Source organism: Molossus molossus, unplaced genomic scaffold (assembly GCF_014108415.1).
Source record: "Molossus molossus isolate mMolMol1 unplaced genomic scaffold, mMolMol1.p scaffold_m16_p_7, whole genome shotgun sequence".
NCBI classification, from domain to species: Eukaryota; Metazoa; Chordata; class Mammalia; order Chiroptera; family Molossidae; genus Molossus; species Molossus molossus.
The window spans coordinates 86,011,017-86,037,749 of record NW_023425401.1 but is presented as its reverse complement, the minus strand read 5'-3'; the positions used below and the strand labels follow the sequence as shown (position 1 = coordinate 86,037,749).

The 26,733-nt window shown below is 37.3% G+C and overlaps 1 protein-coding gene across 16 annotated transcripts in view; it reads left to right on the top strand.

Moving 5' to 3' along the window:
* The window catches only part of CADPS2 (calcium dependent secretion activator 2), a 592,189-nt gene that overhangs the window by 280,224 nt on the left and 285,232 nt on the right, over window positions 1–26,733 (top strand). The gene's annotated exons all lie outside the window — the stretch shown is intronic.

Here is a 26,733-nt window from a genome sequence, read left to right as displayed (position 1 = left end):
ATATGAACAGTAATAACTTCTTAGAACATTGCTGTGAGGAGAGAGTGGAGCTAGCACATGCCAAGGATTTGCTAGCATCCTCAGAACAAACAATGAATGAGGAAGAATAATGATATTGATGACTAAGGAAGATATTTTAAGAAACCTAATTGAATAGCATTTGATGTGAGTTGGTAATAAGTTTATATTTTCGGAAGTGCCCAGAATCTGTATATTTAAAAATAGAAACAAGTACATTGGAAATGAAAGTTAAGTAAGTAGGATTTTTAAATAATTCAAAATTGCAAGGTTTTAAAATGTTAATTTTAGTGTGGTTATTGTAGGTATTTCTCAGGACAGCATGTTGTTGTTTTTTATTTTAATCCTCACCTAAGGACATTTTTCCATTTGTTGTTCAGATAGAGTGGGAGGGAGAGAGGAAGAAAGAAGGAAAGAGAGAAACATCAACATGAAAGGGACACATTGAGTGGCTGCCACCCACACAACCCAACCAGGACCAGGGACAAACTGCAACCAAGGTACATGCCCTTAGCGAACCTGGGTCTCTCTGGACCGCAGGCCAATGTTCTAACTGCTGAGCCAAACTGGCCAGGGCAGGACAGCATGGTTTAAAAGGAAAGAATAAGAGAGACAGTTTCAACTTTGCCACACATTAGCCATATTATCATGGCTAGTTATTTACATCTCTTTGATTGTGTTTCCTCATTGATAAAATGGAGACAGTAGTACCTGTATGAAGGCTATTTTGTGGATTGAGATAATGAATGTAGGAACACTTAACCATATTTCTCTGCTTTTACCTCTTCTCATATATTCACTATTTTTCTTTCTTTTTGTCCACACCCAAGGATTTTTTTTTTTTATCAATTTTTTAGAGAGAGAGAAACATCACTTGGTTGCATCCCGTTCACTCACTATTTTTTCTTTTAATCTTTGCTTTGTGTACTTGTTTTGTTTTGTTTTTTATTATGTGTTAATTTTTCTACCTCATTTAAACCTTTTCTCTTAGTATCCTGTTTTATTTTATTACATTTTTTTAAATTGATTTTTAGAGAGAGAGGAGGGGAGAGGGAGAGAGAGATAGAAACATCAATGAGAGAGAACACTGATTGGCCACCTCCCGCATGCCCCAACTGGGGATTGGGCCCACAACCTGGGCATGTGCGCTGACCAGGAACCAAACCAACGACCTCTTGATGCATGGGTCAACACTCAACCACTGAGCCACACCGGCCGGGCATTCGCATCCTGCTTTAAAGTCCAGAGAATTTTCAGGAGGGAGCTCACACTTAATGAAAAATTGAGTGTTCTTGGCAACATGAAAGAACATTATTTTAGGAAGTGAAATATGCTTTTGTCTCCTCAGTCCTGCATGAGATTTTTGCTTGTGTGATTTTATTGTTGTGTATTATTTATTTGGTAAGAACCCCATAAGCACTCTTATTTTATTTTATTTTTTTAAGATTTGAGAGTTAGTTTCAATCAAAATAAAATAGTTTTCAACATGAATAATGCCCTCTTGGTGTTATGAAGGGACAGCATTCTTTGGATGTCATGTATTTACTATCAACACTGGTTTTGTTTCTCAGTTGACATCAGTGAATATTTCTGTCTACTCTGGTAAAGTGCCGCTGTTGATGGCTCACCAGTGCCGTGCAGCAGAGCGTTGTGCGGTTGCTGATGGTCACTGTGCAGCTATGTCACCCATGTTGGCACCGTGTTACTGCTTTATGTGCAGACACTCAGCTGTGACCTGTGCTGGATCTGTGGAATTGAAATGCAGCCTGTAACTCCACTGCAGTTGACATGTAGAACAGAAAAAGAAAGGATAATCCTAAATTCAGGTCAGCCTTGCATAATTGGATTAGTTCAGATATAGGGAAATCTAGAAGAATTTGTAAAAAGTATCTTGGCACCCACTGCAGGGCTTTGGAGGTGAAAAGGGCATACAGAAGGTTATTTCTATAAATCAGTGTATTTAAATGGCCTTGGGGACATAGAGACCCCAGCACAATAGGTATCAAAAATGCTTACTCTGTCATTCCTCTCCCTGAGATGAGGGTCCTTTCTCTGCCCAGGAAATTTGAATAATGGTCCAAAACCAGTTCACTTTAAAGATTTTGAACCCTGGTTGATATCAGCACATTCTCTTCTTTATTAGCACTTTTTAACTTAAACATAATGTAATATCAATACAATGTATTGCACTGTAATTAATTTTTTATATACATTCTAGTGACTGGTTATAGTGGAAAAGCTCTTCTTTTGTAATATCCAATATCCATAATGTGTATGGATTTATGTGTATATACATTATGCTATAGAGATTCTTTAATTAGGTAATTGATATGAAATATGCAGTGGTTGTAATAAGAATTACACTTTGCAAGTTAAATTTTATTTTATTTATTTTTTATTGTGGTAAGAACACTTAACATGACATCTACCTTCTAAATAAATTTTTAAGTGCACAAAAATTGCCATTGACTATGGGTTATGTGTTGTGCAGCAGATCTCTAGAACTTCCTTATCTCATATAAGTGAAACTAAACTCCTAATTTCTCCCCAGTTTCTGGAAACCACCATTTTACTGTTTCTAAGAGTTTTACAATTTTAGATACCTCACATAAGTGGAATCATGCACTATTTGTCTTTCTGTGACCAGCTAATTTTACTTAGTATAATACCCTAAAGTTTCATCTATACTATCACATAGGACAGAATTTCATTCTATTTTAAAGTGGAATAATATTCCATTGTATATATATACCACATCTTTAGTCATTCATTCATTGATACACATTTAGGTTGTCCATGTCTTAACTATCATGAATAATGCTGAAATTAACAAGGAAATACAAATATCTCTTTGAGACCGTGAAGATACCCAGAAGTGGGATTGCTGGATTATATGCTAGATTTACTTTTAATTTTTTGACAAGTTTTCCATAGCAAGCACACCATTTTCTATCCCCATCCTCACCAGTATGTATCCTTTGTTTTGTAGGTATTGTGGGTTTGATTTGCATTTCCCCAGTGATTACTGAGATTGAGGATCTTTTCATATGGCATTTGACTCATATAAGCATATTTTTATATCTTTTCAATGGCCATTTGCACATCTTCTTTGGATAAGTATCTGAGTAAATCCTTGGCTTAATTTCTAATCAAGTTGTTTGATTTTTTGCTATTGAGTTATAGAAGCTTCCTTATATATTTTGGATATCAATGTCCTATCATAGATAGGATTTGCAAATGCGTTCTCCCATTGCATAGGCTGCCGTTTCATTCTGTTGATTATTTCCTTTGTTGTGAGAAGCTTTTTAGTTTGATGTAGTCCTGCTTGGCTCTATTTGTGTTTGTTGTGGGTGCTTTTAGTGTCATATCCAAGAAATCATCACCTAGGCCAATGTCATGAAACTTTCCTCCTATGTTTTCTTCTAGGAGGGTTATATATGCATGTTTTACATTTAACTCTTTAATCCATTTTGAGTTAATTTTTGTGTATGGATAAGATAAGGGTCTAGTGTCATTCTTTCCATGTGAATATCCATCTTCCCAGTACTACTGTTTATTAAAGAGACCGTTTTTTCTCCATTGAGAATTTTTAGCATCCTTGTCGAAGATCAGTGTATGTGGGGTTTTACTTCTTAACTCACTATTGTGTTCCATTGTTCTAAACATTTGTTTTTATGCCAGTACCATACTGTTTTAATTACTATATCTTTGTAATAGTTTTTGAAATAAAAAAGTGTGATGCCTCCAGCTTTTTCTCTTTCTTAAGATTACTTTCACTATTTGGGGTCTTTTGTGATTCAATTTGAATTTAGGATTTTCCCCTGCCTATTTCTTTAAAAAAAAAAAAAAAGGATACTGGGATTTTGAAAGGGATTGCATTGAATTTGTAGATTGCTTTCAGTTGTATGAACATCTTAACATTAAATCATCCAACCCATGATCATAATCTATCTTTTCATTTATTTGTGTCTTCCTTAATTTGTTTCATTGGTTGTTTGTAGTTTTATAAGTCTTTCACCTCCTTAGTTAAGTTTATTCCTAAATATTTAAATTTTTGATGCAATTTTATTTTTATTTTTTTTTAATTTATTTATTTTTGTTACAGATGTTTCTCCTTTTCCTTGCACTGATTCCCCCTTCCCCCACCCTCCCTGCCCTGTCCCCAGCTTTGTTGTCTATGTCCATTGTTCATGCATACATGCATATAAGTTCTGTGGTTTATCTCTCCCCCACCACTCCCTCTTCTGGGGATTGTCAGTCTGTACCCCACTTCCACATCTCTGGGACTACCCCATTCCTCAGACTGTTATGTTCATTATATTCAACAAATAAGTAAGATCATATGATACTTGTCTTTCTCTGTTTGGCTTGTTTCGCTTAGGATATTACTTTTCAAGTCCCTCCATGTAGTCTCAAATGATAAGAGATCTTTCTTACAGCTGCATAGTACTCCACTGTGTATATGTACCACTGCTTTTACATCCATTTGTCTACCGATGGACACTTGGGCTATTTCCAGATCTTAGCTATTTAAGTAGTGCTGGTACAAACATGGGGGTACATACATTCTTTCTGATTGGCGTGTCAGGCTTCTTAGGATATATTCCTAGAAGTGGGATCACTGAGTCAAATGGAAAGTTCAATTTTTAATTTTTTCAGGTAACACCATATTGTTTTCCATAGTGGCTGCACCAGTCTGCATTCCCACCAGCAGTGTACTAGAGTCCCCTTTTCTCCACACCCTCTCCAACACTTGTTGTTTCATGATTTGTTGATGGCGGCCATTCTGACAGGTGTGAGGTGATACCTCATTGTTGTTTTAATTTGCATCTCTCTGATGATTAGTGATGTTGAGCATTTCTTCATATGTCTCTTAGCCATTTGTATGTCCTCTTTGGAAAGGTGTCTATTTAGTTCCTCTGCCCATTTTTTAATTGGGTTATTTGTCTTCCTTTTGTTGAGTTGTAAGAGCACTCTATATATATTGGAAATTAACCCCTTATCTGATATGTCATTGACAATTATGCTCTCCCATACAGTGGGTAGCCTTTCTGTTTTGATGATTGTATCTTTTGCTGTGCAGAACCTTTTGAGTTTATTCTTGTGTAGGGTGTAAGTTGATGATCTAGTTTCATTTTTCTGCATGTAGCTGTCCAATTTTCCCAACACCATTTATTAAAGAGGCTGTCCTTACTCCACTGTATGCTCTTGCCACCTTTGTCAAATATTAATTGAGTATATTGCCTTGGGTCCATTTCTGGGTTCTCTGTTCTGTTCCACTGGTCTATATGCCTGTTCTTGTGCCAGTACCAGGCTGTTTTGACCACAGTGGTTTAGTGGTATAACCTGAAATCTGGTAATGTGATTCCTCCAACTTTGTTCTTCTTTTTCAAGATTGCTGTGGCTATTCAAGATCTTTTTTGGTTCCATATGAACTTTTGAAGTACTTGTTCTAATTCTCTGAAGTATGCCGTTGGTATTTTGATGGGGATTGCATTGAATCTATAGATTCCTTTGGGTAGTATGGACAATTTAATGATGTTAATTCTTACAATCCAGGAACAGGGTATGTGCTTCTGCTTTTTTATATCTTCCTCTATTTCTTTTTTCAGTGACCTGTAGTTTCTGTTAATAGGTCCTTTATTTCTTTGGTTAAGTTTATTCCTAGGTATATTAATTTTTTTGCCGCAATGGTAAATGGTATTGTTTTCTTAGTTTCTCTTTCTGTGAGTTCATAATTGGTGTATAAGAATGCCATTGATTTCTTGATGTTAATTTTGTATCCTGATACTTTTCCAAATTCATTTATTAAGTCTAGTAAATTTTTGATGGAGTCTTTGGGGTTTTCTACGTATAGTATCATGTCATCTGCGAATAATGATAGTTTCATTTCCTCCTTTCCAATTTGGATCCCTTTTAATTTTTTCTTCCTGTCTGATTGCTGTGGCTAAGACTTCCAGTACTATGTTAAATAAGAGTGGCGAAAGTGGGCATCCTTGACTTGTTCCTGTTCGTAAGGGAAATGCTTTTAATTTTTGCCCATTGAGTATGATGTTGGCTGTAGGTCTTTCATATATGGCCTTTATTATGTAAGATATGATCCCTTTATTCCCACATTGCTGAGTGTTTTTATCAGAAATGGATGCTGGATTTTGTCAAAGGCTTTTTCGGCATCTATTGATAGGATCATGTGGTTTTTATTCTTCATCTGATTTATGTGGTGTATCATGTTTATTGATTTGCAAATATTGTACCATCCTTCCATCCCTGGGATGAATCCCACTTTGTCATGGTGGATAATTTTTTTGGTGTATTGCTGGATCCAATGTGCTAGTATTTTGTGCAGGATTTTGGCATCTGTGTTCATCAGGGATATTGTCCTGTAGTTTTCTTTCTTTTTAGTGTCTTTTTCTGGTTTTGGAATTAGAATTATGCTGGCTTCATAAAATGAGTTTGGAAGTCTTCCTTCTTCTTGAATTTTTTGAAATAGTTTGAGGAGAATGGGTGTTAGTTCTTCTTTGAATGTTCAGTAAAACTCCCCTGTGAAGCCATCCAGGCCTGGGCTTTTGTTTGCTGGGAGAGTCTTGATTACTTCTTCAGTTTCCTTAGTTTTTATTGGTCTGTTCAAGTTTTCTATCTCTTCCTGGTCCAGTTTTGGGAGACTATGTGTTTCTAGAAATTTCTCCATTTCGCTTAGATTGTCAAATTTGTTGCCATATAATTGTTGATTGTGGTTGTTAATGATCTTTTGTATTTCTGTGGTGTCAGTTGTTACTTCTCCTCTTTCATTTCTGATTTTGTGCATTTGGGTTCTCTCTCTTTGTTTCTTGGTGAGTCTAGCTAAGGGTCCATCAGTCATGCTTACCTTTTCGAAAAACCAGCTCTTTGTTTCATTGATCCTTTGAATTGTTTTTTTGGACTCCATGTCGTTTATTTCTGCTCTGATCTTTACTATTTTCTTCCTTCTACTTGCTCTGGGGTTTTCTTTTTGTTTTCTCTCTAGTTCTTTAACTTGTGAGGTTAGATAGTCTATTAGAGATTTTTCTTGTTTTTTTTTTTTTTGAGGTAAGCCTGTAGTGCTATGAACTTCCCTTTTGCTGCATCTCATACATTTTGTGTTGTTGTGTCTTAATTTTCATTGGTTTTCAGGAAGTTTTTAATTTCTTCCTTGATCTCCTCGGTAACCCATTTGCTGTTTAATAACATGCTATTTAGCGTCCATGTTTTCAAATGTCTGTGCATGTTCTTATTGCAATTGATTTCTAGTTTCATGCCATTGGGATCTGAGAAGATGCTTGATATGATATCTGTCTTCTTGAACCTGTAAAAACTTAGTTTGTGTCCTAACATGTGATCTGTCTTTGAGAATGTCCCATGTGCACTTGAGAAGAATGTGAATTCTGTAGTTTTGGGGTGTAATTCTCTGTAGATATCTATTAAATCCATTTGGTCTAGTGCTTCGTTTAGAGTCTCTGTTTCCTTGCTAATTTTTTGTCTGCAGGATCTATCCAGTGATGTCAGCGGGGTTTTGAAGTCCCCTGCTATGATTGTATTGCTATCGATTTCTCCTTTGAAGTCCTCCATAAGATTTTTCATATATTTTGGTGCTCTTATATTGGGTGCATATATGTTTATCAAGGTTGTATCTTCCTGTTGGATAGATCCTTTCAATATTATGTAGTGGCCTTCTTTGACTCTAGTTATGGCCTTCATTTTGAAATCTATTTAATCAGATATGAGTATTGCTACCCCAGCTTTTTTTCCTTTCCATTTGCTTGGAAGATTTTTTTCCATCCCTTCACTTTCAACCTATGTGAGTCTTTCGTTGTGGGGTGGGTCTCTTGTAAACAACATATAGATGAGTCATGCTTTCTTATCCAATCAGCTACTCTGTGTCTTTTTATGAGAGTATTCTGTCCATTTACGTTTAAGGTGATTATTGATATGTACTTATTTGTTGCCATTTTGGTTTAGTGTGGTTCTATTTTTCTTCCTATTTCTCCTGCTAATTACAGCAATCCTTTTAACATTTCTTGCAGTCCTGGTTTGGTGCTAATGTATTCCCCTAGCCTTGTTTTTTGTCTGGGAAGCTCTTTATTTCACCTTCTATTTTGAATGATAGTCTTGCTGGGTAGAGTAGTCTTGGATTCAGATCCTTGATTTCATGCCCTTGATTACCTCATGCCATTCCCTTCTGGCCTGTAGTGTTTCTGTTGAGAAGTCAGCCGAGAGCCTTATGGGGTTTCCTTTGTAGGTAACCTGTTGCTTATCTCTTGCTGCTTATAGGATTCTCTCTTTGTCTTTCATTTTTGGCAGTTTGATTACTATGTGTCTTGGTTTGAGCCTGTTTGGGTTTTTCTTACTTGGGGCGCTCTGTGCTTCTTGAACTTGAATGCCTTCTTCCTTCACCAAATTAGGGAAGTTTTCTGTCACTATTTCTTCAAATATATTCTCTAACCCTTGCTCATTTTCTTCTTCTTCGGGGACTCCTATGATGCGAATTTTATTATGTTTCCAGTTGTCTCACAGTTCTCTTATGCTGTCTTCCTGTTTTTAAATCATTTTTTCTTTTGGCTTTCTGATTGGTTGATTTTTTCTCCCCTGTCTTCTAATTTACTGATCCGGTCCTCAGCTTCCTCTACTCTGCTATTTAGACTTTCCAATGTGTTTTTTATTTTTGATATGTCATTCTTCATTTCTTCTTGGTGGTTTTTAATTTTTAACTGGTTGATTTTCAACATTTCTATGTCTTTACTCATGGTGCTCATGTCCTTACACATACTGTTGAGCTTCCTCAAGATCATGGCTCTGAATTCTAGTTCTGTTAGCTTGCTTAACTGCACCTTATTTATCTCATCTTCGGTAGAGGTCTCTTGTTCTTTCATTTGGCTTTTGTTTCTGTGTTTCACCATTTGTCTGTCACAGTGGGCTTTGGAGCCTGCCCAATTTTCCCTGTGGGTGTTGGTGTTCTGCTGTTTGTGGCACCCTCTCCTGGGTTTGGATGAGCTAGGGAGGACCCTCATTAAACTCCACTGTCAAGTCTTACATTCCTGGTTAGGGTTGCTAGCCCAGGGAATGGTAGTTATCCTCTAGCTTTTTTGCCTGGAGGCTATTATTAGAGGTCACCTGAAGAACCTTGGTTTCTGAGTTGAATGAAAAACTCCCTCAGGTGCTCAGTGTAAGAGGATTTCCCAAGGGTGGGGCAGCTGCTGGTTGGTAATGGGCCTCAATTAGCATTTCAGTGGCCACCAGGTGGGGTTGAATCTCCAAGGGAGGGGCTGCCACCTCTCCCCAGGGCCCTGGGAAGGAGTAAGATGACCATAGTCCTGAGTGGCTGCAACTCAGCAAAAGCTCTGAGCATCCTCCAAATCCCGAGGTTCCCCACACAGTTCCAGTCCAGCCAGCCCTCCCTCTGCCGGAGCCCAAGTTGAGTGGCTGCTGCTAATTTAGCCTCTGTCCCAGCTCTGTGCTGTGGAGTGGAGCCACTTTGGACTTTAACCCAAGGGTGCTGCTCCTCTCTAAGGGCGCTGCTCCCAGCTAAGGCCTTCGCTCCAGGCCCAGGCTGAGGCAGCTCCTAACCGAGGCCGTAGGTCCCAGCCGAGGCGGCCGCAGGTTCCAGCCAATTCCGCTGTAGCTCCCAGCTGAGGCCGCAAGTCCCAGCCAAGGCCGTCGCAGGTCCCAGGCCAGGCCACTGCGAACTGTGGTCTCCCAGCCTCCTCTCGCATCTTCGCAAGTCTACCAGGATTGAATCAGTGTCTCTCGTTATCTGGACCTCCAAGCTGCTTTTCGGTTGCCTTTTCCTGACGATTTGTCTTTGTTTTCGTTGTAATTCCAGTTTGGTCCTGGGAGATGGTCTCTGTAGCTTCCATGCACTCTGCTGCCATTTTCAGTCTCTCTTGATGCTATTTTAAATGAAATTTTTTTAATGGAGTTGTTTTCTTAATTTTCTCTTTGGGTAGTTTGTTGTTAATGTGTTAATGTATGGAAATGCACCTGATTTTTGTATGTTGATTTTGTATCTTGCAAATGCATTGAATTTGTTTATTAGTTTAACATGTTTTGTGTGTGTGTGTGTATAATGTGTATATGTGTTTGTGTAATCTTTAATGTTTTCTACATACAAGCTAATGCCATTTGCAAATATATAATTTTACTTCTTCCTTTCCAAATTATATGCTTGAAATATTTTTCTTACCTAATTGCTCTGGATAGAACTTCCAGTGCTATGTTGAATAAAACTGGTAAGAATGGGCACCCCTGCCTTTTTCTTAATCTTAGAGAAAAAGTTTTGTTTTTCACCATTTTGTATAATGTTAGCTGTGGACTTGTTATATATGGCCTTTATTATATTGAGTTTAATTTCTTTTATACCTTGTTTGCTGACAGCTTTTTATCATGAAAGGAGGTTGAATTTCATCAAGTGCTTTCTGCATGTATTAAGATGATCTTGTGTGTGTTTGAACCATGTTTGCATTCCAGGAATAAATCTCCCTTGGTCATGGTATATAAGCCTTTTAATGTCCTATTGAATTTGGTTTGCTGGTATTTTGTGGAGGGCATTTGTCTCTATGTACATCAGGGGTATTAGCCTGTAGTTTATTTTCTTATGCCTTTGTCTGACTGTGGTATTTGAATAATGTCGGAGCTTTAAAAAGATTTTGAGAGTGTTCCTTCCTCCTTTATTGGAAAAGTTTGAGAAGAACTAGCATTAATTCTTTAACATTTTGGAAGATTTTATCAGTGAAGCCAACTGATCCTGGGCTTTCCTTTGTTGGGATGTTTTTGATTACTAATTCAATCTCTTTGTTAATTATAAGTCTGATCAGGTTTTCTGTTCTTCATGACTCAGTCTTCATGGGTTGTACATTTCTAGGAACTTATCAATTTATTCTAGGTTGTTCAATTTGTTGGTGTATAATTGTTCATAATAGTCTCCTATGCTTTTTACTTCTGTGGCATCGGTTTTAATTTCTTTTTCATTTATGATTTTATTTAAGTCTTCTCTCTCTTTCTCTTACACAGTCTAGCTAAATGTTTGTCAATTTGATTTAAGAAATTTCTGCTCAAACCACCTAAATGACATTTTTTTTCTTACTAAGACATGTGAGAGTGAATTTTTTCATTATATTTTATTTATTTTTTTGTCACTAATTTAGCAATATTAGTCATGTGCTGATTATTTTTAAATTAATATAGTATTTTTTTTAAATCATTTCTAAGCTTTCCTATTTATGAGGAAGTGGAAATTTAAATCCTCCTAAGCATTGACAGTTATCAGGCTGTATTTCTCCTTAAGTTTTGTTTTAAGAAAAGAAGTCTGATGTAAGTCTTATGGCTTCTTCTTCTTCTGCACTTTCACATATTCCAAATTAAAACTATAACTTCTGGACATATTGCTGCAAAAAATATTGACATAACATCATTTAAAGAGATTTTTGAAAGACTAGACTACTTAATTTTTTTTCTCAGAAAAACACTTCAAATTAAGACCACCACAGTGATGATAAATTTGGCAAAAGCAATAAAAATGAAGAATTAGTCAATTTTTAGACAACTAGCATTTTTATAATCCTGGCTCAGATTTCTCTATTACATAAAATGCAAGATGGATTTGGTTGGCAAAGATTTGAAATCTATTGGTTTATAAAATAGCAAAATTTTACCTGGAGCAAATTTATTAATTTCTTATTATGTTCTAAAGTTTCAATTTATTTTTTCTTGCCACAGTATAGCCTTTTTGGCAGATGGAAATATTTGGATGATATTGAATTTAGCAAATTCTCATAGGAATCTTCAAAATCTTAATGTTTATATGTGTAAATTTCACAAATGTCACATAGCACTGCAAAAATGGCAGAGACAGAGTTTCCTGCCCTTTTTTGTAGCCTAATTCACATTTAAATAGGGTAGATGTCTAGGAAAGAAAATGAACCTATTTATTACTATGAATAATATTTTATGGGCATAAAAACTTAACTTACATCTTTAACATTTAAAATCTGTGTTCCATAGCACCTTCTGTTTTTGCTAAAACAAAATCAGTGGCTAAAGATAAACATTTACATCAACTTTAAACACCTTTTCCTGTAAATTCCCTCTAAAAATTCAAAATGTTCACATCCAATTATTATTATTTTATTTCAAATTTTTGTTTTTTTATTAATTTACTTTTGTTATAGATGTTTCTCCTTTTTTGCCCATTGACACCCTCCTCCCAACCCCTCCCACACCCAGCATTGTTGCTTATGTCCATGGTTACATATACATGCATATAAGTTCTGTGGTTTATCTCTTCCCAACCCCCTCTTCTATGGTTATCAGTTTGTACTCTACTTCTGTGTCTCTGGGTCTATTTCGTTCATCAGTTTGTTTTGTTCATTATATTCCACAAATAAGTGAGATCATGTGATATTTGTATTTCTATGCTTGGCTTGTTTCTCTTAGGATAATATTCTCCAGGTCCCTCCATGTTGTCTCAAAGGATAAGAGATCTTTCTTTCTTACAGCTGCATAGTATTCCATTGTGTAGCGGTACCACAACTTGTTTATCTACTCATCGATTGCTGGACACTTGGGCTCTTTCCAGGTATTAGTGATTGTAAATAGTGCTGCTATGAACATGGTGTACATATATTCCTTCTGATTGGTGTTTCAGGCTTCTTAGTTTATATTCCTAGAAGTGGGATCACTGGGTCAAATGGAAGTTCAATTTTTAACTTTTTGAGGTAATACCATAGTGTTTTCCATAGTGGCTGCACCAGTCTGCATTCCCACCAGCAGTGTACTAGAGTCCCCTTTTCTCCACACCCTCGCCAGCACTGTTGTTTGATGATTTGTTGATGGCAGCCATTCTGATAGGTGTGAGGTGATGCCTCATAGTCACCTTAATTTTCATCTCTCTGATGATTAGTGACGTTGAGCATTTTTTCATAAGTCTCTCGGCCAAATGTATGTCCTGTTTGGAGAGGTGTCTCTTTAGGTTCTCTGTCCATTTTTCAATTGGGTTATTTGTCTTCCTTCTGTTGAGTTGTATGAGACTCTATATATTTTGGAAATTAACCCCTTATCTGATGTATCGTTGGCAATTATGCTGCCTTTTTTAACAGGGCAGTGGTTCAGATTGCCTCATTCTCATGTTCTCTCTTTGCAAATACTGAATTCTGGGTGAAGTCCACAGAACCAACTTCTAGGGGAGAGACTCGTTAGTTCTTTAGTAAATAAGACCCTTGGTAAGTAGAACCAAAACAGACATATGTTATTCTAAGTTCAGTTCTGAAAAAAATTGTATCAATAGCAAGATATTGGTGGACTTTGTTATTTATTTGAGCTGTTTGCTTAAGCATACATCCTACTTATATTGAGAATAGAAATATAAATGGCTTAGAGTAAGGGTCTTGATTTCTGGGGCAAACTCATTAAAATGTTAAACATAACTGTTTCTGGAAGGGCTAGAGCAGGTTTGTGGACTTAATGGGAGTAGTCACTTTTGTGGTGAGACTTAATGACAGATGGACCTGTTTCCCCCATACTCAGACAGATGGGTGATTACATTAAAATATTGTCATTAATTATTTCTTGGGCATATCTGTGAACGTTTCATGGCTTAGTTTTTCAGAGATCCCCAACCTAGCCAGTGACCTTTGCTGCTTTCCCTCAGTTGGTGGGATCTTTAGAAAGAGAAAGCTTGTTTATACCAAGCTGAGCTTGGCTTTGTTGTTTTGACTCCATGGGGCTGCTCTTTCTGTTCAGAAAGAGGCTAATTCCTTTACTGAGCTACTGCATGTGGTGTTTTGCTGTGTTGTTGTTCCCCTCCTCCCCCGCCCCACCCCACCATCATGTAGCTTGTGATGGCCTGGGCAGACAGTGTACATCTGTTTTATAATTATCCTTTTCTTAAAACTGATCCACATTTTTATAACTTCATCAAAATTGCACATAGTTTTATAATACCACTGTGAATGTAAATTAAGATGTATTACAAATTGGTATAATTAATCTGATTCAGGAATATTTATCCATATGGCAAGGATGAGTAAGAATTTCATAGTAGAATACAATCACTCGCTTTTATTAAGTAGAAGACAAATACAGTTTATTCTGTATTACTTTAATGGGTAATTCATATTGTATGTAGTATTATTGTTCACTCTCAAGGAAACTTGACAGTGAACCAACCCATGTGACAGAATACAAAGAAATAGGCCTCCAGGTTCAGAAGGCTATTACTAAAAGTAATTCTGCAATCAATGGAAACTTTTTTTTTAGATATCCAGGTTGATACTGGACAGCATATCCTTCTTTCTGGATATCTTTACTCAGGTATCTGAAATTCAACACATTAAAAGTAGAAACACTTATTTTTCACCTTGAACACACTTTCTTTTTATCTCAGTATGTGGTACCTCTTGTCTACAGAGATGCCAAAACCTGAAACTTGAGCATCTGTCATTTCATCCTCTTTCTGATCCCCATATCCACATCCCATTGATTCTGCGTCCACAATGCCCAACGAATATACTTCCCCCTCTACATCGTCATTGCCATCACCTTGGTTAGGGCCCTTGCTAACTTTTCTTCAGGAGCTTCTACTTGGTCTCTTTGCCTTTATTACTGCCTCTGTTTCTGTCCAATTTCTAAAACACAAATCTGATTATGTCATTCCCCTCCTTAACATTTTTTAGTGATTTCCCTTTGCCTTTAGGATGAAGTCTGGCATGAGAAGCCCTGCATTTACCTGACTGTCACATAACTCTTCACTCTGCCTCTTACATTTGCCAGCCACACTGTTTCCAACCAGGAGCACTGTTGCATTTTTATGGGAGCAGTTTTCATCTGTGCACCTGCCCCCTGCATCACAGGGTATTAGCTTCCATAGCCTCCACCTATACACATCTCTACATACCCCTAGGAGGAGGAGGTACCATCCCCGGGGAGAAAAACGATCTGCTCTGTGGCCTGGCTGGCCCTCCTTTCGTTCTGCACCTACCCACCTACCCTTTACTTTTTCTTGAAGACTCAGTTTAGGGTGCTCTCCAGTGTAAAGCCTTCCTGAAGCCCTGTCCCTCACCTTCCCCAAAAAGTTTCCTTAGTACCTTTTATATACTCTGTACCCCAGTTTATCTAAAGATAAATGGAAAAATATCCTTGGATGAGGATTTAAAAAAATATATTTATTAAGGAGATGCCAAGTCTGGCTTTGCCACCAGTTTTGTATGCTTCCACTGAAAAACACATATATTTTACCTGGTTAAATCCAAAGTTAAATGTTGTGACTCTTGTGAGATTATAAACATATCAGATATTTATTTGATTGGTTAACATAATGTGTGTGAGGTATTTAAAGAGAAATTGCAGGTAAACTCTTTTTAGATCTTAAGTTAGTATTTAACTTTACAATATGTACAAATAACCTTTGCCTCAGCATTTCATTTTTATTTTCGGGAAGACTTTAAAATAAAAGATCTCAGGCCCTGGCCTGTTTGGCTCAGCAGTTAGAGCGTTGGCCTGCAGGCCAGAGAGGCCCAGGTTCGGTTCCCGCTAAGGGCACGTACCTTGGTTGCAGTTTGTCCCCGGCCCTGTTTGGGTTGTGCAGGAAGCAACCCCTCGATGTGTCCCTTTCATGTTGATGTTTCTCTCTCTCTCTCTCTCTCTCTCTTTTCCTTTCTCTCCATCCCACTCTGTCTGAACAAAAAAATGGAAAAATGTCCTTGGGTGAGGATAAAAAATAAATAAATGAATGAATGAATGAATGAATGAATGAATGATCTCAGGGATTCACCTCAGAGAGAAAATTGTGGTTACTATTTAAGCAGTCATGTAGCATTCAATCCTTAGGAAATATTCTGTGCAGTAAACCCTAGATTTTTCAGACCTTGATTTAATGGTCTTTGGATTTAACAGACAAAATTTCTGCTCCATATGTCATATGTAAGAATTAACACCCTTTTAATTTTAAAATGCTTTTAACCAAGATTTGCTTATAACTAAATTAATAGATTCTTTTTGTTATTAATTCACTGTTATTTTTAACAAATTTTAGCAAATAGGCCATATGTTACCAAAAAACACTGCAGAAATTTCACTGACATAAATATTACATATCTACAACTGTAGTCTACATACTTAAATCCAAGAGTCACCACTCATAAACACTGTTCGGCAATGATCAGCACATGATCACACCACATTGAATGGGCTAATTAGTTCTGCTGTCTTGTGGGTGACTTTCTTCAGCAGTTTCAATGTCTGCAGGCTGATGTTCCCACATGCGCTAGGCCGTGTGCATTTGTTTGCTCGTGGTGACTGGTGAATGCACACATTTACTAGACCTATTCAGTATAAATTTAAAATTATAGTCATACATATAGAAAGCCTTTTTGGGAAATAAACTTCTCATACAGACTTAATTTTAATTACACAACCATGTCTATATAAGTAAAAACAGGTAAACTAATTTGTTAATTTTTTAGAATGTGCATTTGGAAAACCTACTTTATTATATAACGGACTTTTGGCTTTAAAGGACATCCCTTTGCCTGAGTTAGTCTGTTATGTCATACTAATTCTCAGGGCACAGGTTTAATAATGATGATAGGATAGAAAAGTGTACCCAAAAGACAAGTAGAAAAATACAAAAGAATAGTTTACTTAAGCATCAGAAAGCTGAAACAAACAAAAAATGTAACTATTAAAAAGTGTTTATTGAAACTCATAGATAAAGACAACAGAATGATGGTTACCAGAGGGGAAGGCAACGGGGGGGAGGACAAAAGGGTAAAGGGGGTCAAATACAAGGTTATAGGAGACTAGGCTTTGGGTAGTAATCTCACAATGGAATATTATAAAGTTGTACACCTAAAATATAAATTTAAAATATTTTTTTCTTTATTGATCTTAGAGAAAGAGGAAGGGAGAGAGACAGAAACATCTATGAGAGAGAACATTAATCGGCCACCTCCTGCATGCCCCCCACTGGGGTCAGGCCCACAACTTGGGCATGTGCCCTGACCAGGAATTGAACCAGTGACCTCTCCGTTCAGGATCAATGCCCAACCACTTAGCCACACCCGCTGGGCTAAAAAATACATTTTTTTTAAGAAGTTACCCCAATAAATTAAATTTTTCAAATGTTTATTGAAAAAATTATTAAAACACACCTGTTCCTCATTAACAACTTTTGCCTAAAGAAAGTTCTACTTCGCCCTGGCTAGTTTGGCTCAATGGTAGAGCTTCGGCCCGAGGTCCAAAGGGCTGTGGGTTCAATTCCTAGTCAAGGGCACGTACCTGGGTTGCAGTTTCTATCCCCAGCCCTGGTCAGGGTCATGCAGGAGGCAACCAACTGGGAAAAAAAAAAAAAAGTTCCACTTCTTCACAGTTGGCCAAGACAGAGAGATTGTGTAAGAAATGAACAGTGACCCCAGGTAAACACACTTAGAACACATGCATGTACTTGATCAGCCATGACAGTTCTGGACATGTAGATCTTCACTTCTCTTAGGATCTTTCTGAGCCACTATAATGTATGCTAAAAATATGAATATTTAGTTAAATGAAATGTCATATTTTAAAATACGAAACTTTCAGTGTCAGACGATTACTCTTATTTAACAACATGGCCCCCCACACCTTGAGTTGGTTGCATTATCCATAAAAACTGTTCATTGGTAAACATGATGTATTTTGCATATACAATGTGTATGTCAAAGATGATCTGATCTAGAGCTGTTGTACATGCAACTTGCGCAATTGTCCACTAAGGCAGTGATTTAAGAAGCACAGTTCCTGATCTGATTCAGTTCCTTCTCTGTGTTTAGCACAGTAAAATATACTGTTAAGAAAACTTGGTCATTCAACTGCTGTGACTCTCCTCATAGTCCTTTGAGGACTACACTGATTAGAAAAAAGTATATGGTACATTCATTTATTCAGCAAATAATTATTGAGTTCTGCTCTATGCTAAATGCTGTGCAGGTGCTGGGCTTGAAATGACGACTACAATCAGACATGGCAAATGGCACTTACAGTCTAAAGGGGAGAGACAGCCGTTAACAACCAAACACTCACATAAACCTAATTACAAACTAGGTAACTGCTTTGAAGAAAAGGAATATGATCCTATGCAAATATATTACACAACAATCTAACTTATTTGGAGAATTGTTCAGTGGAGCAGGTGGAGATGGTTAGGGAAGTCTTTCTGAAAACATAACCCTTGAGTTTTCAACAGAAAGACAAGTAGTAGTCAACCAGACATGGTAGAGAATGATGTGATAATGAGGATTCAGTAATATTAAAGGAAGAACAGGCAAGTGTAGTGCCCTCAGGCAGGACCCTTCTGGATGGGTGTAGATTGGAGTTTAGAAGGGTTGAGTTGAGGCTTGAGGAATGGCTAAGGGCAGGGTATGCTCAACCTTGAGAGCCATGTTCAGGATATCAATATACATTCTATCATTTTGTTCCCTTGCATTTTCTTCTATCCTTTTCCATCTTCTATGGTGGAAACTACAGTGTTCTTAAGAGTTTTTGCTTTTGTTTATAAACATAGGCTTTCTTAGTACTTATCAGAGCTATGGAATCTTTCTAGAAAAAAGCAAAAGGAACTGTTTTCATGCTGTGGAGTTTGGTGAGAAAGGAGCATTTGTAAAGACAGCTCATGTGTAAAACAGTGTTTTATTCTCTCCTCATGGCAGAAGGCCAGTCATTCATGACTAGTTTGCTCTGCTCTGTAGCAGGAGCAGATTTTTTAAGCCTCCTCCTCAGGTTACCTTAGACCTATTCTCCTCTACTTTTTCCTGGTTTATCATTTTCTGCTTTTCCCATCCTTGGCTGACTTTTTTGGATTGCACTCAATCTGCATCACCTGCCTGGTCCTTCCAATGCCGTGTGCCCTGCGTATATCACCACATCCTGACCACTTGATTTGGTCTGTTTCTTGGCTCTGATAATTCTAGTCAGCTCTGCTATGCAGCCATTCTTTACATCTTATTATTAGCTCCATCTTTTACAAATACAACAATATTGGTAACCATCATAGCTCAAGGACAGAGTGAATGGAGAGGAAGAAAAAAACAAAAAAACAGAACAAAAATACTGAGAATCTCCCTCTGCAGTACTAAACTAAATGAGGGGGGTGGGTGCCAGGTAGAGGCTTGAATCTCATAAAAGCTAAATTCATCTCTAGACTGGACTTCCCACCAACATACTGGCAACTAATACTCTGCCTACGCTACAAAGTTCTTAGACTGATCAAGATAAGCACCAGGTTGGTACTGCTAATAAAGTACTGTAAGGAATAACTTTGTTATTGTCGTTACTTCAGAATTCTTTCCAAATGGAACCTATAAATATTTAATATAGATGTCAGGAATTTTAAATGCCTATTTTCTATCTTAGAGTGTAATGCAGCATTCCCCAAAGTGCTTCCTACCTCAGGATTGGGTATCATGACTACATGAAAATAATTGCCTTATGTTCACTGTTTACTGAGTTCATAAAGCCGAAACGTGCATTAGCCATGTTTTGTGGAGCTAATTCAGGACCGATGGACTTCCCCAAAGTGAAAGAATTGTAAAGAAAAGCTGCATTACTAACTAGTAATATGGGTGAATCCTAGGGTTTTCAGGACCTATCACCCATCACACTTGACACATTGAGTGCTGCCTTCCACAGAAAAGAGAATGTGAGCAGCTCGTGTGGGAAAGCAGTCAGGAGTTGGTCATTTCTGTTCTGAGATCATGAAAATGGCATGCGCAGGTGAGAACCATCCATTTTGTATTCCTTCTGATTTCCCAGACGTTATGATAGATGTTTTCTTATTGTATCTTTTATTCCTACTACTTATGTCAGGTAAGACTTATCAACATGCCTATTGTCTAGGTAAGAAAATGGATCCTCAAAAGTTTAACCAACATACCTAAGTTAACTCAGTAACTGAGTAGAGAAACGAGAATTCAGACCCAGTTGTCCTCTTAGAGTCCAAGTCCACAGTTCATATTCTCTCTACACATACTCTTCTCTCTTGAATCTATATGTGTGCCTTGAGGTCCAGAGCACAGAGGTGGCTACAGTGAGGAATGTGTCTGTAGTTGCTAAAACAAATAATAAAGGTAGAGATGTCATGCAGTAGACTTGGCTCTTCGAATGAAGGCCCCTGTGTAGCTTTTCTCAGTGCTGTGTTTGTTTGCATTTCATGCTTCTCCCTTTCCCATAAGCCTGAGTCTCCAGAAGCCAGAGACAGTTTTCCTTCATCTTTGTATTTTCAACATTCACCCTCATGATGGGCACATTCCTAACTTATTACATAGCATTTTAGCAGTTGCACAAGTAAGAACAAGAATCGTAGAAAGTGTCGTTATTTAATCGTTCCTTCAAGTGCCAGCTAGGTACATGCTGGAGAAACATAGGCCATAGCTGCGATTTCCACTCCTTTACAACCTTAGCAGGGCCCCCATTATCTCATGAGCATCAACATTTTTTTCCAATATATGAATTTAAATGTCCTTAATTTTTAAAAGTGTGTATGTGTTGCATTTATGTTCTAAGGTATCTCACAATTATGTAGCTGCTGGCCATCAGAAATTCACAAGTGGGATTTCTTTTCCTGAGTAACAAGGGGGTGGGGGGTCTCATAGGAACTGGGAGCAGCAAGTGCCAGCAGTGACTGTTTAGCCGGTGAAGTTCACCAGAACTCACTGTTTGACAGCTTTCTCCTGAGGCTGCCTGTGATGGTGTCACCACTATGCAGTGTACTCCCCCAGCAGCTCCTGGGGTGCTTTCAGGCCCCACCGTGTTTTGTGTACCTGAGCATCTGCTTATCTCTGCTCCGTGCATCATGCCCCGTTGAAAGCCTGGTGCTTTGGCTGTCTCCTCAACCCCCTCAGAAAGTGTCTCATGCAATTCAACCCTTTATGGCATCTGGGATATTTGTGTAATTCAGAAACTATTGTCCCAAACTTATTTTTTGCAATTGCAGAGTCTCTTTTGTTTCATCCCAAGAAACTGTCATTTGGGAAAGAAAAGAAAAAGTTGTTTTATCTGCAGGAAGACCCTAGCAGGGATGGGGAACCTTTTTTCTGCCAACGGCCATTTGGATATCTATAACATCATTCGCAGGCCGTACAAAATCATCAACTTAAAAGTTAGCCTGCTATATGTGGTGAGACATTTAATAAACTCACCCCTAATGTGATGGCTGGAACTGCTTCTCTTTGGTGAGGCTGTGATGTCAGCTGGTATTGATTTCGAGGGCCCTATGTGTCCCTTGGGCCGGACTTCCACCCCTGCAGGGACCATTCCTAGGAGAAATGAAATAAACCTGTGTGAATGATTCAGCCTCTGTGTCCTCTCTCCAGCCCCCATGTTACTGCTCTGAAACAGGACCAAAGCTTTCACCTTTGGAGCAGAAGGAAATAGCTCAGGAGCATTTGCTTTTAAATGTAAGGCCTTAAGAATAGGATGCCCTGACAGTCTAGTACTTTGGCAAGTCTAATGCCTTCAAATTAAGGAAATGTGTAAAGCAAAACCTTTTCACTTCATATGTCTGGCCCCAAAGATTATAAACCCATTTGTAAGTTCTATCAAATTAGAGATTAATTGTTGGAAGATCAGTTAAAGCAAGTATGTACTAGTACTACCTGATGGACACTCCAACTTACTAATAACAATATGCTGTACTGATTAGTGATAATTATAACCTAATAGTTTGAAACTCTATATTTTAAATTTCTGAAGTACTTCTCATCTTTTTTTTTTTTTTAATCCTCACCCGAGGACATGTTTGCATTTATCTTCAGATAGAGTGGGGAAGAGAGAGAGAAACATCAATGTGAGAGAGGCACATTGACTGGCTGCCACCCACACAACCATAGGGCTGGGGACAAACTGCAACCGAAGTATGTGCCCTTAGCTGGAACCGAACCCAGGCCTCTCTGGTCCACAGGCTGACACTCTAACTGCTGAGCCAAACTGGCCAGGGCTGAAGTACTTCTCAGCTTTAAAGAAAATGCATTAATTCTATTACATTTGAAGGGGTGCTCCCACCCCCATTTATAGAATACATCCACATTTTACTTTAGGTCATAAAACAGGAACAAACCAGGCTGATGTTCTCACATAACCTTCGAAGTTGAGGACCTGAGAACAGAATGAACATATCTTGATAAATTTCTGTGGGTGACTTAATTGTTTGTTTATGTAATATAGTTGTTTATTTATACACCTTTGCATTTTATTATTTAAACCTCTTTCTAGGGTTTCTGTGTGTTATACAAACTTTACGCTTTTTGGTTACATTAGTTTATTTTATAAAGCAATTACTTATCCTGTTTTCCTATATGTAAGTTCTTTAAAATCTTGATTTTGCCCAGTCGTTGTAGCTCAGTGGTTGAGCATCGACCCATGCACCAAGAAGTTGCCGATTTGATTCCCGGTCAGGGCACACGCCCAGGTTGTGGGCCTGATCCCCAGTGAGGGGCATGCAGGAGGAGGCCCATCAATGTTATCTCTCATCGATGTTTCTATCTTTCCCTCACCCTTCCTCTCTCTAATATCAATTTTAAAAATGTTTTTTTAATCTGGGTTTTTGTGTTATAAAATTACACACTTTTTTTTGTACTGTCTGGTCCAAGAAGAATTGTAGTATAAGATGTGACAAATGGTTCTGTTTAAAATTAGATGCTTCAAGCTAATGTCTTCAAACCATCTTGCTATAAGGGAAAGAAAGGAAAATGCTTGTGAGAGACTGTATCTTCTGTCTTTTCTGAAACCTGATTTTGTGCTAACACACTTGCTAGACTTTCCCAGAAGAAAATAGTACAAGTATAATATGTTTACTCTGAACATGGAAGGTTAATGGCATAAATACTTCATAGATGAAATACAGACTTTAAGAAGATAATTTTATCCTGTTATTCTTGAGGCTTTTACCAACTTTAGAGCAAGAAAATGGCAGCTGTCTCCTCCAAGGGGAAGGAAAACATTATAGAAATTGTAAGAGAGAGCATGAAAGTGTAGCCATTTCTCTTATTGTGAAAGTGATCATTACTCACCTCCAAACATTTTTCTGCCTTAAAGTGCAAGATATCACACCAGGATTTCTTCTTTCTTTGTCATGTTTGAAGAAACAAATGACTTTGTATTTTTTGTCTTTTGTAATAAAAAGTTTCATGTGGTTTTAGAAGATATTCCCCAAAATTTTGGGTGATAAAACTTAGTTTAAAGGATATTTTCTAGTTTTTCTATTAAAGTGCATCATGTCAGCATTTTAGACTTTAAATTATTTTTAAAAGATGGTTAAAGATAACTTGCAAAAATATATTTAAGATTCAGAGTAATGCTCAGTTTAAAACTGTTTTTACCTATTCTAGATTGGTCTTTTATTTATCCTTCTTCCTTTCTCCTCTCTTTCTCCATCTCTTCCCCCTTCCTCTCCTAGTCCCCATCCTGTCCCTCTCTCCTTTTCTCTCTCACTCTTTCTTTTTTCTCTCCTTTGTCCTGTTTTGCTATTAGTTGATCTCTTTCTGTAGTTTCTAATATTGTCTGGATTTTAATGTTCACAACTATCATTTTTTTCAGATAGGTATTATTTTTTCTTAGACAGTAAAGCTATAGTAATACTTCTATGGATACTATTAGGAATAGTTAGCATTCTGTGTTCACTTTCTGTATGACTGGAGCTGTGCTATTGTGGTGTTAATGGTATTGTTTTCACTTGTGCCTCAAAAGTGTCATGAGGAAAGCAGTAGGTTGTGATAAGGTTGCTTGCCCAGGGTTCCTTTGCATGCTGGGATTGGTACTTGAGCCTTGGAACAGCCCTGCGGTCTGTACTCTTTAGCTGTCTTACTACCACTGGACTCTACTGTAGGAAACTGCTCAGATACTGGTTTTAAGTTTTTTCCTTCCTTTTTAAAAAATATCAATTTGACTTTTTTTCTCTCACACATATTTATATGAAACGGTTTAGAACAATGCTGTGATATTTGTGTCATTAATTTTATTAAAGTTATCTTTGATATACAAGGTTGGACAAAAGTAGGTTTACAGTTGTATGTGAAATATAGTTTATTTTTGTACTATTATTTATTAATTTTTATATTATTTTCCATATGAACATATGTAAACCTACTTTTGCCCTACCCTGTATATATAGATAGAATAATTTCTTTGGTTTTATTGAAAGGATAAAGTAGAATACGTACTTCGATATCTTTTTTTTTTTTTTTTATCCTCACCCGAGGATATTTTTCCATTTTTTGTACAGATAGAGTAGGAGGGAGAGAAAGGAAGGGAGAGAGAGAGAGAAACATCGACGTGAAGGGACACATCGAGTGGCTGCCACCCGCACAACCAACCACGTACTTCGATATCTTAAATGACAATTTAATTTGTTAGATAAATGTTACCTTCATGACCTAGAAAATCATGCCATAATTTCATTCATTGCCATAACTATATAGCCTAGGGTACATTATTAACTTCTATGTGATTCAGTTTAGATATCACAAATCGATTTTCAAATTCTTTTAAAGTATGTCAAAAACACACCTTGGCCGGTTTGGCTCAGCGGTTAGAGCGTCAGCCTGTGGTCCACAGAGACCCGGGTTCAGTTCCCGCTAAGGGCATGTACCTTGGCTGCAGTTTGTCCCCGGCCCTGGTTGGGTCGTGTGGGTGGCGGCCACTCGATGTGTCCCTTTCACATCGATGTTTCTCTCTCTTCCTCTCTCTCCTTCCCACTCTATCTGAGTGAAAAATGGAAAAATGTCCTCGGGTGAGGATTAAAAAAAAAAAAAAGTATGTCAAAAACAATAATGGCAATAAGTAAAGCAATTTTTATAAACTTATTGATCACTCAAATTAAACTAATTTAATTAAATACATATCAAATTTATGTAATAATATACTCAATATAGCCCTGGCCTGGTTAGCCCAGTGGTTAGTCTCGGCCTGCAGGCAAAAGAGTCACAGGTTCGATTCCGGTCAAGGATGCGTACCTCGGTTGCAGTTCGTCCCCAGCCTTGGTCAGGGTGGAGCAGGAGGCAACTAGCAGATAATATAAAAATATATTCAATATATTTTTAAAGACAGTTTGAATCTGTTCTAAAGATTATTAAAATTGAAGTGGAAGGATGTTTGTTTACAGTAAAATCTTGAAATTCTAACAAACCTTGGATTTTATATTGTAATGAATTTTAAAATTTGAACTTTTGATTATAACACGGCTATTTGTGGTAATTTTTTTTACATAGAAAAATCTCTTATGAATCAACCTTTTTAATAACTTAGGATAAACTTTTACATTTCAGAACAGTTTAAAATATTGGGCTGTCATAATTGTGTCCTTGGTCTTTTGTTTTTCTCAATATTTATGTAAAAACTATTAAATATACAAACAGGTGTTTTTTGCAGCATTTCTGGTACTAGTTAAAATTGAAAATAACCACCCAGCCAATGTGACTCTGTGGATTGAGTGTCCTCCCATGGACTGAGAGGACCCCGTTCAATTCCCGGTCAGGGCACATGCCCAGGTTGCAAGCTTCATCCCCAGTGGGGGGTGTGCAGGAGACAGCTGATTGATGTTTCTCTCTCACACATCAATGATTCTATCTCTTGCTCCCTTCTTCTCTCTGTAAAAAATCAATAAAAAGATATTTTAAAAATTGAAAACAACCTACAGGTCCATCAATAGAGTAGTAAACTAAATTATGATATAGGCATACAGTCTTAAAAAAAAATTGTGTAAATCCATGTACTGATACATAAAAAAGGACAATATGTAGAGTTATATAAAAATATGTTATTGGGAAATTTGAATATCCCTTATTTAAAACAAATAATAAATATGCATTTGGATGCACACACACACACAGGCACACGCATGCACACACACACAAGAATATATATGAACATATAGGCCTGGACTTTTAAGATACAAATCCATTCCATTATTTCTACCACAAGTTCATTCACTCTTGTAGCTTCTATTACTGCCTCTATGTTAATAACTCTCAAATCTGTATCTTCATTTGCAGCCTTTTAGCAAAAGTCTAGATATGAATTTTCAGCATCCTATTGGAATCAGACATTTGAATTTTTCAAGTAGATCCCTTCAGTGTTTGTACTTTTGACCATAGTAAATGTATCACCAGCTATCTCCATTCCCATGAGAATTGTGGTTTTCTTCAACATTCCCTTAATCTTTGGCTTAAATCCAACAGTATTGGATAACACTTTGATATACTTGGGCCTTAAGAAATGACTTAGATACCTTAAAATTTTCAAATATCAAAAGCTGCCCATCCAAAACTGTATTCTACTTAGAAAAATCTTTATATGAATGACTGACTTTAATTGCTCATATTAATCAGAAATGCTATATTTAAAACCATTTGTTTGTAAAATGCTTTCAGTGTTTTATTTTTAAATATTTATTTATGTAATGAATAATCAGACTCTTAGTAATTATTATTGTTATTTTTTATCCTCACCTGAGGGCACTTTTTCCATTTTTGTTCAGGTAGAGTGGGAGAGAGAGAGAGGAAGAGAGAGAGAGAGAGAAACATTGACATGAAAGGGACATATCGAGTGGCTGCCACCCGCACAACCAATTAGGGCCAGGGACAAACTGCAACCGAGGTACCAAACCCGGCTTTCTCTGGACTGCAGGCTGACGCTCTAACCGCTGAGCCAAACCGGCTAGGGCTATTTTTAAACTTAATTCCC